Source organism: Hypanus sabinus, chromosome 9, assembly GCF_030144855.1.
Source record: "Hypanus sabinus isolate sHypSab1 chromosome 9, sHypSab1.hap1, whole genome shotgun sequence".
In the NCBI taxonomy this organism is placed as follows: Eukaryota; Metazoa; Chordata; class Chondrichthyes; order Myliobatiformes; family Dasyatidae; genus Hypanus; species Hypanus sabinus.
The window spans coordinates 150,257,650-150,275,934 of record NC_082714.1 but is presented as its reverse complement, the minus strand read 5'-3'; the positions used below and the strand labels follow the sequence as shown (position 1 = coordinate 150,275,934).

General features: G+C 38.0%; 1 protein-coding gene across 11 annotated transcripts in view; it reads right to left on the bottom strand.

Moving 5' to 3' along the window:
- Positions 1 to 18,285, bottom strand: part of LOC132399903 (nuclear receptor coactivator 3-like) — a 226,414-nt gene that overhangs the window by 76,604 nt on the left and 131,525 nt on the right. For 8 of the 11 annotated variants that reach the window (XR_009514133.1, XM_059980802.1, XM_059980812.1 and 5 more), the window contains one exon: positions 15,919 to 15,993. The exons of 2 other annotated variants lie outside the window; for them this stretch is intronic. The gene's annotated coding sequence lies outside the window, so the exon portion shown is untranslated. Of the gene's footprint in view, positions 1 to 7,280; positions 7,408 to 15,918; positions 15,994 to 18,285 lie in introns of those variants that run through there. One more of the 11 variants, XM_059980811.1, reaches the window with a different exon arrangement.

The following is an 18,285-nucleotide window of genomic DNA, read 5'->3' as shown; positions in this document are numbered from 1 at the left end:
TAGTTTCCTTTCTCCCTTCTTGGACTGACATTTGCAATTTTCCAGTCTTCCAGAGTCATTCCAGAATCTAGATTCTTGAAAGTTCATTACTAATGCCTCCACAATCTCTTCAGCCACCTCTTCCAGAACCTATTTGGTCCAGGTGACTTAACTACCTTCAGACCTTTCAATTTTCCAAGAACCTTCTCTCTAGTTATGGTAACTTCACACACTTTGTGACCCCGATACCTGGAATTTCTACCATACTGCTAGTGTCTTCCACAGTGAAGACTGATACAAAATACTTATTCAGTTCATCTGCAATTTCCTTGTCCCCCATTACTACTTTCCCAGCATCATTTTCCAGCAGTTTGATATCGATTCTCACCTCTTTTTTACACTTTATGTACCTGAAGAAACTTTTGGTAACCTCTTTAATATTATTTGCTAGCTTACTTTCGTATTCTATCTTTACCTTCTTAGTGACCTTTTTTTTTACGTTTACTTCTGTTGATTTTTATAAGCTTCCCAATCCTCTAACTTTTGCTCTATTACTAAATTTTGCTAAATTATATGCCCTCTCTTTGGCTTTTACATTGGCTTTGACTTTTCTTGTTAGCCATAGTTGTGTCATCTTTCATTGAGAATACTTCTTCCTCTTTGGGATGTGTATATCTTGTGCCTTTCCAAGTTGCTTCCAGAAATTCCAGCCATTGCTGCTCTGCCATCATCCCTGTCAATATTTTTTTCCAATGAATTCTGGCCAACTCCTCTCTCAAGCCTCTGGTGATTCCCTTTACTCCACTGTATTACTGATACATCAGACTAGCTTCTCCTCCTCAAACCTCAGAGTGAATTTGATCATATTATGAGATCACTTGCCCCTAAGGGTTCTTTTACCTGAAGGTCTCTAATCAATTCTGGTTCATTGCACAATCCAATCCAGAATAGCTAATTCTCTAGTGGACTCAACCACAGGCTTCTCTAAAAATAAATGAATCTGAACTTACCTACAGGAGAAATATCAACAAGCTTGAAAGAGTGCAGAGAAAAATTACAAAGATGTTGCTGGGACTTGAAGATATGAGTTATAGAGAAAGATTGAATAGGTTAAGACTTTATCGCTAGAGAGCAGGTGAATGAGGGGAGATCTTATAGAGGTATACAAAACTGTGAAGGATATTGATACAATTAATGCATATAGGCTTTTCCCCCTCAAGTTGGGTCAGATGAGAACTAGAGGTCATAGATTTAGGGTAAAAGGTGAAATATTTAAGGGGGATCTATGAGGGGAAAAGACTTCACACAGAATGTGGTGCGAGTATAGAACAAGCTGTCAATGGATGTGGGCTCAACTGTAATGTTGAGGAGAAGTTTTGATAAGTTCTTAGATGAGAAGAGTTTAGAGGAATGTGGTCCAAGTGTAGGAAGATAGGACTATGTAGAAGAACAGGTTAGCATGGGCCAGATAGTCTGCTTCTGTACTTTATGACTCCATGAAATAATATTGAGGAAAGTTCCCATCATTTGTCCATGGTTATGTTGAAAAGCAATGATATAAGAATGCCTGAACATACTTCAAGAGCAATGGGATAAATGAACACGGAGTCATCTTTCTGTAACTGCACACTACAATAGAGGCCTAGATCCATTCAAAAGGATGAGAAGAGCAGCAGAATGATCAAAGAATGAACTTACAAGGAAATATTATCCAATCCTAAACTGAGCTATTTAAAGGTTAAGAGGTAATATTATAGAAATTAATATATTTAAAATAATCCAGAACACAATGAGACAGTCAGGTTTTGGAAATGAGCACAAATCCAATCAGTTAAATACTAATATGAAACAAATCTTGAAAATTAAACAAGATGTGAAAAATGACTCACATCATCTACCAACTGTGAAGGGAACTGGAGGTGTTTAAAAGCTGGTTGAAAAGTTGAAATGTGTTATTAAGCAAGGACAGGTTAACTGAATTTGCACATCCTTGACTTATATTCTTTTTAAATGTACATTATTATTATTTGTCACATGTACATTGAAAAGACCATAAGATGTAGGAGCAGAATTGGGCCATTCCATCATGGCTGATTTACTATCCTGCTCAACCCCGTTCTCCTGCCTTCTCCCCATGACCTTTGTCACCCTGACTAATCAAGAACCTATCAACCCCCTGCTTTAAATATATCCAATAACTTTCCCTCCATAGTCTGTGACAATGAATTCCACAGATTCACCACCCACTAGCTAAAGAAATTCCTCATCGTTGTTCTAAAGGTATGTCCTTCCATTCTGAGGTATTTCCTCTGGTCCTAGACTACCCATTATAGGAAACATCCTCTACATCCTCTCCACATTCAGTCAATCTGGACTTTTTAATATGTGATAGGTTTCAATAAGATTCCGCCCCCCCCCCCCACCCCAATTCTTCTATTCACCTGCAAATACAGGACCAGAGCCATCAAACACTCCTCAAACATTCATCAAGTAATTTCAGCAAGGACTGGGCTTGGCAGCCCCAAGTCTTTCCATGCTTCTGGTACAAATATAGCATGCCTGCAATGTACTAACCCTAACTGCACTTCATTGAAAAGTGTACGGAAGCTGGAGCGCCCAAAGGAAACCCATATGCTCATGGACAGAAAGTATAAACCCCTTACAGATAGTGTCAGCAAGTGAAGCTCAATCTTACAGCAGACACAGTAATAGCATTACACTAACCACTACCAGGTAATGTTTTAAAATTGTACTGAGCCTATAGCTTTCATATCAGTACCATAGATAAGTCAAGGTCACCTCCTTCTCTACCATATTTTCAGAGATGTATATCAGAAACCATTCATCAAGACTTGTATTAAACCTTCAGAATTTCAATCAGAAAAACTTGTATTATGTTGAGTTCCTCCAGCATTTTGTGTGTGTTGCTTTGTATTATGTTACACATAATATGGCAAGCTTCTACACATATGCAGAGAATAACGAATTCCACAAGTGGCCAGAAAAATTATGAATTATCGTGGATCACTCTGGAGATCCCTACCATTACAGAAGCCAGCTCTCAACCAACTTGACTGACACCAAGTAATATCAAAACATGGTTAAGAGCACTAGAAACTACAAAGTCTGTTAGACTAGAAGACAATTCAGCTGTAGTAATATCTATATGCCAAAACAAGCTGAGTCTTCAGTTTAGCTGTCTGAGTACAATGATAATACTGGTATAAACTAGGCAGGAATGTCCGGATCAAAAAAAGGTCAAATCCAAACTAGCAAATTAGCACCTAGTGCTTCTATTCTCAATGATCAATGGTACGTGGAAGATCTTACCAACCATACTACCAAGTACTACCTACTTCAGCAATAATTTGCTCACTCCCATTTCACCAGGGCTACATATCTCCATGCATCACAGCCTTGGTCTACACATGGGAATTCCAGAGATTATGCGAGTTACTTCCATTGATATCAGAACAGCATTTGACCTAGTATGGCATCAAGCTACCTGGGTAAAACTAAAGAGTATGGGCATTGTGGAAAAACACTCCAGTGGTTGGAGCCACAACTCACAATAAACTAAGATGATTGTGATTTTTGGAAATCAGCTATCCCAGTCTTAGGGAACCAGTTCAGAAGCTCTTATCAGGAAGCAATGGCCTAGGACCAACCATCTTCAACTACTTCATCAAAAATTTTCCTTCAATCACAAATTTCAGAAGCTGGAGATGTTTGCTGCTGATGTGTGATGATCAATCCAATTAGTAACTCATATCACCATGCTGAAAGGCATGCTAATAGCAAAGAGTTTGCCCTACAGGAATCCTATAAAATGTCCATGTGTAACAGAAGGCATTTGAACTACCTAACCCTGACATTTAATAACATTACCTTTGCCAAGCCCATCTACCATTATTAACATACTGGCGATCGCTACTGGCCTGGAACTCAACTGGACTAGCCAATTCAGCACAACAGAAATTAAATATCTTAGTGTTGTGAGGCCACCTTATAACACAGTTGCGTCTTTCAACCATCTAGATTGGACAAGTAAGGAATATTGTTAAGATAATGAAGGTGTCATGGAGTTCAACAATATCTAGGACTATCCAACCTATTTGATTAGCAGTCCACCCAACACATTAGTTGTTAGTTCCCTCTATCAGGGACACACAGTGGCTAAAGGATTATTAAAACACATCCCAGGTTTGTAATTATTACCACAAAGAAGGGGTATGTAAACACCTCCATCATCTGATTCCGCTCCAAATCACACACTATCACAATTTAGATCAAGGTTGATAGGTCAAATCCTGGTATTCCTTACCAACTATGGGAATGTCTTGATTGCATTCATCACAACTAACATTTGCAGAAACTCACCACCACATGGGCAATAAATGCCATCAGAATCATAAAGTTTACTAATTCAAGAACTCCATCTTTTGCCTATTCCTTTGCCCAAGGACAGGTTGTGGAAAAGTAGTACCTTTCTTCAGCTTATCCCTAAGATAACATTTGTGTCCTTGTCAATAAACCCATGACAACATTCTAAATCAAAGCAGATTATTCTCATGAAGCACTCAAACCTGAAACAGTAATTTGTTTCTCCCATAATTTTGCCTGACCAACTTTGTAACAAAAATGTCCATATATGGCTTTCCAATATTTACAATATTCAAAATATTGTTTACAAGTTTCCCAGTCTCAAGAAAGCTTAAAATTCAGCTGCACATCAATGCTTGCTATGAATTCTCACTTAAATGGTTTCTTAAATACTGACAAAGGCTCTGTTGTCTTGCACAGTATTCACTTCAAAATCTTTCCTTTGTTAATTCCTAATCTGAAACATCTATCACATTTGACAAGTCCCAGTTTAATCTGAATTTACTAATGAAATTTTAAACAATAAATATTAGGTTTAAAAGAAAGTGGTTCCCACACTCTGGGGCCTAAAATAATACAAATGCAATTAGATACATAGTCTCCTATAATAAATCTGAATCTATAATGAATGATTATCAAGTGTTGATAAGCTCTATACTAAGAAACATACTCCAATAGTTAATGTTTGAACCTTATTGTGCAATACTGAAGTTCAATAAGGAAATAGTTAGCATAATAGTTATAAAAATGTAAATTACTTGCAGGTATTGCTTGTATTCAGTAGTCACAGTTGTTATTTACAATCACAGTCTTTCTTCTCACGCTAGGAAATACAGGATTTACTTTCCACACTCAGTTCACTTAATTTTTCTGTTGATCAAGCTCCCTACTCTATTTAGGCTGTCATGAGCTCAACTCCCCAGTGAATCAGGCAGCATAATTTTTAAGACATGCCAAGGAGGTGTACTGATGTACTAAATCACTGTGCAATGCAGCACTAGGATGTGTGTTTTCTGTGCAGAATTCTCCATGTGGCAAGTTCCTATGTCCATCTGTCAATGAGATAAGTTTGGGCAACTCCCACGAGGAAGAAAGTGGACAGCACGTGTCCATTAGTTTCTGCTAATTCACTTTCAATTGGGCAGTTCAAATTAGAAAACGCCTTAGGCATCAATAACGGGGGCCACAGCAACATAATACTTTATAACAAATTAAAGATGATTTACACTTAATTTAAATTACCTAAATAAATTAATTTGGACAGTCTACATTAACTTTTCTAAAGTCATGCATCTCAACAAGCAGAGCACATGAACTCAGCTCAAAATATTTCAATATTTTTCCATACTGCTCTCTAGCATTTACTACAAAAGTCAGTGACGTACCAACCACAAAGAAGCAGCAGAATTAGTTTGTGGACTGATGGTGATGTGTATTCTTCAGAAAGTTTTCCCCAAGTCTAATATCACCTGAAAGCCTGGACATCAGTTTCCCAATGTCTAAGAACTAACTTAAAGCAAGTCTTGACAATAAAGAACAACTTTTTAAAAAAATGTATATTAATGATTAATGACAAAACTTCAATCTATGTCCCAATGTTTGGATCTAATCCAAGTTTACAAATAGAACACTAGCCCTCAATCCTTAATGCAATTCCCAACTGGAAAAACTTTGCATAAAATTTGTATGTTTATTTTATTATAAAGGTATCTAATGAGCTTTTAAAAATGCACTGTAGATTTAATTTTTTAATTCAAAAGTGAAATTATCATAAAAATACAAAATTTTTAACATACACTCTTTAGATTAGAAACATTAACTATAAATGCAGCAGATGTGAGCTAGCAGCACAGGTGTAAGAGAACACTGCGGCTCAATTTAAAAAACACATTGATTGTAGATGAAAACTATTATTTAAAAATGCTGCATTAATCAGACTGTAGTGATATTTTTCTCAATTTTTTCCTAAGAATCTCTAAGAATTATTTATAAAGGTATATGTTATAAATGCAATTTTTTGGGATTATTAAATAAACTATGAGGAATCTCAACACTCAACACAAAATTGAAGCTATTCATTTTAAATACTTAGACAATAGATATCAGGTAAAAGATGAGATAAAGATAAGCTTCACAGCTTCATGGAAGAGTTGTATTTTAAGCAGCATCAGGGTGGTGGGTGATTCAAGAAAAATGTAGAATTTGGGACCAACAGAGTCCCAAATCTATCTGTGACAGGGCAAAAGATGAGGGTACTGCATAAGAAACTCAAGAGTACTGCGGAGATTTAAAAATAATGTGGGGATTTTTTTTAAATGACAGGATTGATTATGTGTCTATTTTGTATTTAGTTATTACATATTTATAAAAGGTGTTTGTTATCAGTTTTCTATAAAAATCAGCAACGAACATCAAGTTCAACATAAGACTTAGTGGCAAGTTAAAGGGCACCATTTAATATTAACAAAATAAGTCAAATATATTAATCCCAGAGAAGATCGAAGGTTGTGAACTGAAAGAATGTTTAAGATGACATTAACAATGAAAACACATTTAACTGAATATTTTTAATCCTTTAAACTGAATGGAAATATATAAATCTGAGGTATAACCATGAATAAAGAACTCAATGCACAAAAACTGAAATATTAAAGCAAGCAAGAAACTAAATATAGAGAAATAAACAGGCCCTTACAGTGCAGTAGGTAAAATGAAACTCATACATTTTCTTCTTGTCAAAAACCTGTCAGAAGCATTAGGTGCAGATAGCAAGTTAACAGTATACGTAGGTAAGTGTCATTAAACTGATAAACAAGAGAGCTCCAGTTCAAGTACTGTATATATTTAACACTTACTCTGCCTTGTAAACAGAAATGCCTAATTCCCACACCATATGTACTTAAACCCCTCATACTCACAAATGAAGAAACTAAATTCTCAAGACTCACAACGAAAGTAACCAAAACGAGCAAAATTGTTGGAGTGAATTGCAGAACAATAAGGATAAGTTGTCTGAAAGAGGAAGAGAGGGCGAGTGCAACAGAGTTAACAGAGTTAGAACAATTTTTGGACTTGTGGACTTGTACAACTCTGCTCTGTTCCTGCAGTTGGTGCTGCCAAGGGGACAGCATGCAAATGAGGAAGGATTAATCAAACACAGTTCTTAGAACCACCATGTAATGAGCCAAAAATCATTGTCACTAGGATATTTAGACTGTATTAAAAACATGAGACATAATAAATTAAAAAAAGAGATAATCTATCATGCTTTAATCACAGAAAATTTTGATCACATTGGTTAGGACCATTTCCAAAACTTTAAAGATCTAGATACAGAATTTTGGTAAAATGGCGATAAAGTAGAAAACAGTAGCAGTATCAAGAAAAAAAAACGAACAACAAATTAAAAATAGAGAAGAAAAGATGTGTCCAAGTAAAATGGATGGTGGGTGGGGATATATTGAAAGGGAAGAGGAAATACAATCAGTGGCAACTTCATTAGGTACACCTGTTTTTTAATGCAAATATCTAATCAGCCAGTCACATGCACAACTCAATGCATAAAAGTATACACACATGGTCAAGAGGTTCAGTTGTTGTTCAGACCGAACACCAAAATGGGGAGGAAATGGGGTCTGATTGATTTTGACCATGGAATGATTGCTGGTGCCTGATTGTTTGAGTATCTCAGAAATCTCCTGGGATTTTTTCACACAACAGTATCACAAGAGTTTGCAGAGGATGGTGAGGAAAAACAAAGGAAAAAAAACATCCAGTGAGCAGCAGTTCTGTGGATAAACACACCTTGCTGATGAGAGAAGCCAGAGAAGAACGTCCAGATTGCTTCAAGCTGACAGAAAGGGAACAATAATTCAAATAACCACATGCTACAACAGTGATGTGCAGAAGAGCATCTCTGAAGGCAAAACATGTTGAGACTTGAAGTGCATGGTCTACAGCAGCAGACAATATATATACACAGTGGTCTTTTATTAGGTACAGGAGGTACCCAAAAAAGTGGCTACTGAGTGTATGTTGGGGGAAAAGGAACTAACTGCCCAATCAGCCAGAACATGGGCAAACAAAGAAATCGGTGAATAGTTTAGTAAATAATAAGAATGATGCAGAAAGTATGATTCATGGACCAGAATGTCCAAAAAATGACAATAGGGATATGGGAGAGAAATTGGTTTGTGAGCAACAGAAGGATAATATAGGAAATTATCCTATATGATGGCAAAGAAAATCTGCAGACATAGCTGGATGAATGAGTTTAGGGAGAAAACCTTAGAGAGTTAATGGTAAGAAAGTGATTCAGGATTTCATGAGAAGTAGCTACTTAGAGTAAAGGAAAGAAACTAGAACAACATTATATAAAGTCACTGCAGTCATATTTCGACGTACGATGACGCCAAGTGTTATGATATGGGGCAAGCAGCAACATTAGTGATCCAAATTTGATTCAAAAGTCAGGCTGTCCATTATTTTTAGTAATCTTGTGCATGACTACTTCCCTAATCACTTTAATTGTATAAGTACTTTCAATTTGCTATATATTGCATAGAACTTCCTTTTACACGTTAAGCTTCAGCTAAAAATGTAAATAAATACCCAACTAAACAAGATTATCCTTTATAGATTTCATGCAAAATTCACTCTCAAGATTGTTGACCAACATGATCTTCTGGTTTACAGAAAATGAAGGGAAAGGGAACAGGTATTATCTTTCTGTTGATGAAATGAGTGACTGCTGTGTAGGATTTCAACCACAGAATTTACAGCACATTAAACAGTTTCAAAACATTCCACTGACGAAATTTCAGGGCTTCTGTGTTATACTGTTTCATTTTCTTCAGGGAATGGAATAAATGAATCACTTTCTCCAACTCTCAAAAAAAATCTATAAAGACCTTCTTTAGATTTGGGAAAAATACACCATTCCTCCAAGGATAGGAATAAAAAGTTTTACTGCAATCATTGCTTTATTTCGTACTACATATGGAAACTAACTGCAACCACAGTCTGCGATTCGACCTCTTAAGCCACTGGAAATTCACTTTTTACTACTCCCTTGATGAAAAGGCAGGTCCTCAATAACATTTTGCAAACCAGCAAATACAAAGGACATCATTGAATACTTTATCCATAGTAAAGATGATTATGTGTCACCAAGGAGCAGTTTAAACAGAAGCTGTAGTCAACAATATACATTAATGATTTAGATGAAGGGATTAAAAGTAACATTACCAAATTTGCTGATGACACAAAGGTGGGTGGCAGTGTGAAATGTGAGGAGGATGTTATGAGAATGCAGGGTGGCTTGGACAGGTTGGGTGAGTGGGCAGATGCAGTTTAATGTGGATAAATGTGAGGTTATCCACATGGTGGCAAGAACAGGAAGGCAGATTACTATCTGAATGGTGTCAAGTTAGGAAAAGGGGAAGTACAACGAGATCTTGGTGTCCTTGTTCATCGGTCACTGAAAGTAAGCATGCAGGTACAGCAGGCAATGAAGAAAGCTAATGGCACATTGGCCTTCATAACAAGGGGAGTTGAGTATAGGAGCAAAGAGGTCCTTTGCAGTTGTACAGTGCCCTGTTGAGACCACACCTGGAGTAATGTGTGCAGTTTTGGTCTCCAAATTTGAGGAAGGACTTTCTTGCTATTGAGGGAGTGCAGCGTAGGTTCACAAGATTAATTCTCGGGATGGCAGGACTGTCACATGTTGAAAGATTGGAGCGACTGGGAATTTAGAAGGATGAGAGGGGATCTGATTGAAACATATAAGATTATTAAGGGATTGGACAAGCTGGAGGCAGGAAACATGTTCCCGATGTTGGGGGAGTCCAGAACCAGAGGCCACAGTTTAAGAATAAGGGGTAGGCCATTTAGAACAGAGTTGAGGAAAATCTTTTTCACCTAGAGAGTTGTGGATATGTGGAACACTCTGCCTCAGAAGGCAGTGGAAGTCAATTCTCTAGGTGCTTTCAAGAAAGAGTTAAATAGAGCTCTTAAACATAGCAGAGTCAAGGGATATGGGGAGAAGGCAGGAAGGGGGTACTGACTGTGGATGATCAGCCATGATCACAGTGACTGGTGGTGCTAGCTCGTGGGGGTGAATGGTCTACCCCTGCACCTATTGTCTATAATGTGCTCTGTAGACTGAGAGCAATGTTAATACTGGGTTTCAGGAGGAGATCATTCCACAGCTTAATGCACAGGCAGAGGAGAAGAGGATGACCAAAAGCTCCCTGAGTTAATATTGCTCAACAAGCGATATTCTCTGTTAAGTACTGGTGAAGATGATCATTCCTTTGGTAAGTGTAACCAGAGGCAGGTCCACAACAGAAGACTCAGCTGCACAGAGGATGGGTGGCAGAAGAAAGGAAGAGGCAAGAGAATGAGGAGAGGACATCAGCCAGTGAAACTGACAACCATTTCTACTACTACAGATAGAACTCCAGGATGGCACATTGCCTCCTTGGCCTTTTGGGATCAAGGTCGTCACTGAGCAGCTGCAGGCAAATTTGAGAGGGAAGGGTAAAGAGAGGTTGTAAACAATATTATGAACAGAGGGGCATGAGGTCTTGCAGGCTAAAGATCTAGGAAAAGGGATTAAAAAGTGGGAACTCAATAGGTAACAACTTCCAAATTACTAGTGTCATGTGCCTGTCAGTGCAATAGAGGAGTTGAGTGTGTAGTTGAAGCAATGGTGCAGGATGACAATGAACTCCTGAGAAAATGGGATCATTGCACAGGGGAGCTAGACCTTGATAAGAATGTACCTCATGAGGAATGGGATCAATAACCAACTGGGGGCTTTGCTGGTATTCTGTTGGAAAATTTAAGCCAGTTTGGCAGGGGGATGAGAGCAGAGAGCAGATTTAAACAGACAAAAGATCTCATCTAGAATAGGGGATAAGGGTTTATGTGAAAGGATATGGGAAGGCAGAGAGAAAGGTGAAAGCAATAATCCAAGCAACATTGATAACCACAGAGCAATGAGAAAGGGCAGAGCATACAAGCATAAGAGTGTAGCAGCAAATAGAGTGAGAAGAAAATTACTAACATAAAATGATAGTTTCTTTATCTGAATGCGTACAACATTTATAACATAAGATGAGCCAATGGCCAAAATAGAAATAAATAGCCAATACAGTGAAGTGGCTGCAAGACAACCAAAACTGGGAACTGAAATTATTGAAGGATATTTGTCATTTTGGAAGGAGAGCCAAAAAAAGTAAAGGAAATGAAGCAAACATGAGGAAATCTGCAGATGCTGGAAATTCAAACAACACACACAAAATGCTGGTGGAACACAGCAGGTCAAGCAGCATCTATAAGGAGAAGCACTGTTGATGTCTCGGGCCAAGACCCTTTGTCAGGTCCTCGGCCTGAAACGTCGACAGTGCTTCTCCTTATAGATGCTGCCTGGTCTGCTGTGTTCCACCAGCATTTTGTGTAAAGGAAGTAAAGCAGCTCTGATCATAAATTACAAGATCACTGCAGTGCATAAGAATGATATTGATTTATAAGTTCAAGATGTAGTCAGTTTGGGTGGAACTAAAAGATAGTAAGCATAACTAGCCACTGCCTAGAATTCTATACCACTTATAATAGCTATACCTTGGGAAAGAATAAATCAAGAAATTATTGGAACTTGTGAAAAAGGTGCTGCAATAAGCATGGGAAATGTTCAACTTGAATGATCGAGCAAATCAAATTAGCACTGGAAGCCTTGATGGTGTGCATAGGGTGTACTCAGGTAATACAGAGGAACCAAGGATGAAGCAGACTGTTTTGGGTAAAGGAAATCTAGAGAGAAAGTGATCATGGCATGAAGGAATTTCAAATTCAGTTTAACTAAGAAACTCGGTTTTGAATCTTGTGTCTTAACTTAAAAGATAATTACAAAGAAATGAGAATCAAGTTGGCTAAAGAGGACTGAAAAAATAGATTAAAAAATAAAAAGATATTTCAGCAATGTCAGACAGTGAATTATACCATCTGCTAACTAGTTAAATGTACAGCAAGGAGAGCATCAGATTGAAAGGCATGCAAAAGATTGGTGGTAGGCCAGAGGATAGGGAAATTTTCCAATTCCAGCAAAGAATGACTAATAAAAATTACTAGAGGGAGAAGATGGTGGATCAGAGTAAACTAGCCAACACTATCATAATCAGTTAAGATTAGCTCTTGCAAGTACATAAAAAGAGTAACTAAACAGAATGTTGGTTCCTAAAGTTACAAACTAAAGAATTAGCAACAGGAAAGAGCAGAGATTCTAAATAATTGCAGAATGTTGGGAACACTCAGCTAGTAGGCAATAAACACTATTTCACTTTCTGTAAATGCTGCCTGACCTGCTGAGTGCTTTCTATATGTTCTGCTTTTATTTTATATTTCACGCATGTGCAGTCCTTTCAATTTTCATTCTAAACAAATGTCTTGGATTAGTCTTTACACTTCATTCATTCATAGCTTGTCACACCAGACAGTCAGCCATTCTTGTCTGGCGTGTGGTGTCAGGATTGGTCTCCTTTCGGATTAACTGGGTCACGGTATGAACGTTCCTGACTTGACCCTTGTTTTTTACGAGGCCGAGTGACTAGCTCGGCGCTCAACCCGGCACAGGTGGAAAGTATGCATGGGGGGGCCGACTGGGTTTGAACATGGGAGCCTTCGCTTCTGAAGTCCGGCGCTAATGCTACTGTGCCACCAGCCGGCTCTTTACACTAATTAATATTGATGCTAAAAACAACCCAATAATAATAGATAATCAAGAGGCAATAAAGAGTGATGAACTTAAAATAATTCCTATCATTACATAAAAGAAACAAGGCTAAAGGTTGATAAAGTCCCCTGGTTTTAAAGGAAGTGGTGTAGAGTTGGAGGTTATTTTTGGCTGTAATCAACCAAAACTCCCTGGATTCTCAAGAGGTCCCAAAACATTGGAAAACTCCAAATATAATGGTACTATTCAAGAAGCAAGGGAGAGAGAAAAAAAGTACTATGTTAACAGTTACTGCAAAAGAGTGTTTAAGATTGGGGTATCACTTTAGCACAGAAAACACAAGGTTATGAATTACAGTTTTAGGCACATGCAAGCTGAAACAATTTTTAAAAATACTTTGCCAAATCATGGTTATAATGTCAAAAATAAAGTTGGAGAGATGGCAAAGGAGATTATTGGAGAATAATTTGACCTGGATGTCAAAGCAAAACACTAATGCTTTAGTAGCATTTAAACTGTGAGCAAAGTTTTCAGATAAAAGCAGCTGATGTTAATAGTGGACAGGATCTACTGTCAAAAGTTCAGCTGAAGGTCAACATAAATGCTGAGTCTACAACAGATCTGGGAAGGAGATATAGAGGGAACAGAGGCTAAAGATAACAGCTTTGCTCTTCCCATATTTATTTCATTTTGGATCAAAGTTGCTAATGCGAGCCCTGTTTTTCCTCTCAAAATTGTACACCAATTCCACTCAAAAAGTAATACAAACAGAAGTGGGTAAATGCTTCATATGGCAATTTGAGCAAGAAATGCCAATAATCCTGCATGTTGGGAAAGGTTGCCTGTGTAGAAAACCATCTGTATTACAAACCCATGACAAATATTGACAAAAAAAATTTATTTTGTATTTCTTTTTAGTTATCTTCCCCCTTCACATGAATTCACAGGAAACATTTACTCTACACCTCAAAATTTTTGGCAATGATTAATGAATTCTGTTGGGATAAATTTCTGCTACCCAAACTGCTGTAACACAGAAGTACACTGAACTGACATTTACTTCCATCCTTAAAGTTCAGGAAGCTGTTGTGCAAGTCTGTGCAAACTTGGAAGTCCTGAATTTCTTATAAGGACTGCACTGGCATTTTACCAGCTGTACAAAAGAGGGGCAGGCAAGCACCAACTGCCTAGAATTTGCCAGCTGCAGAAGGCCACAGATCACAGAGACCACAGAGTATATAGGCCAGAGCCTATAACACTACAACTCAAGGTCTGCTTGCTTAGACCCATCTTGGTAAACAAATTAAAAGAGCCATTATGCCCCTCTTGTCATCTCATTGGAAGATAGAGACTTGGACTAAATGCGTCTTTAGCAGTTTGAAAGGATTCAAGGATGAGTTTTTTTATTTATTTAGAGTTTAAATGGGATAGCACTGTAACAGGACCTTCAGGACCAACTGGCCTACAACACCCAATTACACCAAAGTGACCAAATAACCTACTAACTCACACAAAATGCTGGCTGAACTCAGCAGGCCAGGCAGCGTCTCTGACATTCGCAGCCCAAAATGTTGAATCTTTGTTCTTTTCTATAGCTCTGCCTGACCTGCTGAGTTCCTTCAGAATTTTGCATGTGTTACTCTGGGTTTCCAGAATCTGCAGGATCTTTCATGTTTATAACCTACCAACTCATATATTCTTTGGAATGTACCCAGAGGAAGCCCACACAGCCAGCAGAAGAACGTATAAACTTCTTACAGGCAGTAGCGGAATTGAACCCAAGTCATTGGTGCTGCAATAGCGCTGTGCTAACCGCTATGTTACTGTGTGTCTCAGTGTAATTGTGTTCTTGAATTTCAATTATATACCATTTACATTAATCCACCTGAAGGGCAGGGCAGAGTGCAAGGTATCTGAGTCTACCAACGACACAAATATAGGGAGGAGGTCACATTGCAACAAAAATATTTGGATTCTTTAGTAGGATGGAGAAGGCAGAAAGTGGCTGAAAACTCAAAATTGAGTTAGAAATGGAGAGCTGTGACATTGAGAATTTCTTTAACATAAATCAAGACAAGACTATTATCAAAATGGAGGGAGACCCCAAAGTGAAGTATGGAATAATTTAAGTGTTCTTGTATAGGAATGACAAAACTTATCAAACAGCCACAGCAAGTACTTGAGAAGACAAAAAATACATTAACCTATAACAGATGTTCAGAAATAGGGAGGTGTTATTACAATTGTATGGAGTATTGGCAAGGCCACACTGGTAGTACTATGCAAGGTTTTAATCTTTTTATTTAGAAAGTTGCTAGAAGAGGGAACAGTTGTTTAGAACTGAAATGCATTGGAGCTTCTTCTCTCGGGATGGCAAATCTCTGGAATTCTCAATCCTGGAGAATTGTTGGGGCTAGATTCTTGAAGGTGTTTGAAAAAGAGGTAGATAAATTATTGCAAGATCAGGGAAAAGATGACTACAGGGAACAGGAACTGCTCAGCCATAATCATGCTGAATAATGGCAAGCGCACAGGCCTAGGTGGCCTACTCCTGCTTGCTTTCTTTCTTTATTGAGATACTGCACAGAATAGACCCTTCTGGCACTTCGAGCCGTGCTGTCTAGCAACCTTCAATTTAACCCTAGCCTGATTATGGAGTAACTTACAATGACAAATTAATCTACTAAACAGTACATCTTTGGACTGTACAATTTTCTTATGTTCAAAATAACTAACTAGCTTCTGAGACTTAAGGAAATACCATTTGTGTTTATCTAAAAGAAAAATATCTCAAAATTTAAGTAGCATAAAACATAACCTACCTCAGCTTAATCTGTAAATATCTCGATGATCCTGTAACAACTTCTAATAATGCCTTCAATCATCATGTGGCATTGCTGAAAAGCAGTGAGATTATTTTAAATCTTAAGTAAACAATGAGCGAACACTATGCACTAATATTCCTCTATATCTTCCACATACACCATATGATCACTTTTTCTTCCAAACCAGAAAAAAATCCATCCAATACATTGTCATTTGAATGAATGCAGTACTGTGCAAGAGTCTTAAGACACGTGTAAAAAAAAATCCTATACTGTTAAGCAAAGATGCTTTCAAAAAGAATGAAATAAAAGGTCCTAAATTTCAAAAAATTACTAAAAAGAACAGTAAACAGTAAAAAAATAAATCAAATCAATATCTGGTGTGATCATCCTTTGCTTTAAAACTGCATCAATTCTCTTTGGTACACTGTCATTCAGATTATAAGAAGATTGGTTAGTAGGTTGTTCCATGCAACTTGGAGAATTTGTCACAGTTTTACAGACTTGGCTGTCTTGCTTGCTTTTTTCTCTGCAGGTAATCCCAGAAAACCTCAATGATGCTGAGATTAGGGCTCTGTGGAGGCCAGACAATCTGAAGCCACATGTAAAACAAAATCTAGGGTTCCTAAAACTTATGCACAGTACTATAAATAAAATTAATCAACACTTTTAAATCCCACCCTATGTTAGCAGTAATTTAATATCGATCATAGTATAGTGCATTGGCTTGTTACATTTTAGCTTGTCCATTGTTATTATTTTGTAAGGAGTACTTTGAATTCATGAAACTGTTCAAAGCCCCATTGAAACAGCGGCAGAAATTAAATTCAATAAAATAGATCTGGAACTTAAAAGTTACTCTCATTAAGGACAACCACAAACACAAACTCCTGTAGTAAAAACCAATGTGATTCATTAATATCCTATGGAAACAAAACTGGTCATCAGACTCTTGACTTGCCCGGTCCATATAAGACCAAGGTCTACCGATGTGTTGCCTGTTAACTGCCTGCTCAGTTCTGTAGTATTTGAAGGACAATAAAATGTCAGCATTACCAGTGACATTGACATCCCAAGAACAAATAAGGAAGGAAACAAATTCCACAATGATAGATAGGTATTATCCTCAGTGACCACTAACAGGACCTGCAAATCCTGAAAAGATAACTAAGCAAATAGGAAATTTTGGTTAATCAAGTGTATTTCACTTGAACTCATCTCATTTAGTGCTGTCATGAGGGTCATGCCGTTTGCCCAAGTTATTCACTATCCAAAGAATTACATTTTAAAGTTCTTTGATTTCAGTTGGTCCAATGATAAACACAGAAAGGAACAGCAGAGGAGAGGACATTTGGCCTACAACATTGTGCTGATTTAATCAAGTCAAGTCACTTTTTATTGTCATTTCGACCATAACTGCTGGTACAGTATAAAGTGAAAATGAGACGATGTTTTTCAGGACCATGCTGCTACATGAAACAGTACAAAAACTACACTGAACTACGTAAAAACAGCACAGAAAAAAAACACTAGACTACGGAACTACACAGGACTGCATAAAGTGCACAACACAGTGCAAGCATTACAATAAATAATAAACAAGACAATTGGCACAGTAGAGGACAGTAAGTTGGTGTCAGTCCAGGCTCTGGGTATTGAGGAGTCTAATGGCTTGGGGGAAGAAACTGTTACACAGTCTGGTCATGAGAGCCCAAATGCTTCGGTGCCTTTTCCCAGATGGCAGGAGGGAGAATAATTTGTATGAGGGGTGTGTGCCGTCCTTCATAATGCTGTTTGCTTTGCGGATGCAGCGTATAATGTAAATGTCTGTAATGATGGGAAGAGAGACCCTGATGATCTTCTCAGCTGACCTCACTATCCGCTGCAGGGTATTGCGATCCAAGATGGTTCAATTTCTGAACCAGGGAGTGATGCAGTTGCTCAGGATGCTCTCAGTACAACCCCTGCAGATAGTGATGAGGACGGGGGGGGGGGGGGGGGGGGGGGGGGGGTGGAAGATAGACTTTCCTCAGTCTTTGCAGGAAATAGAGATGCTGCTGGGCTTTCTTTGCTATGGAGCTGATATTGAGGGACCAGGTGAGATTCTCCGCCAGGTGAACCCCAAAAAACCTGGTGCTCTTAATGATCTCTACTGAGGAGTCGTCGATGTTCAGCAGAGAGTGGTCGCTCTGTGCCCTCCTGAAGTCAACAACCATCTCTTTTATTTTGTTCACATTCAGAGACAGGTTGTTGGCTCTGAATTGGATCTGCCAATTATACTAAATTTCCTTCTCCTAGTTATCATCTATATTCTTCCATTTCCTTTATACTTATTTGTCCACCTCAAACTCCACCAAATTGCCT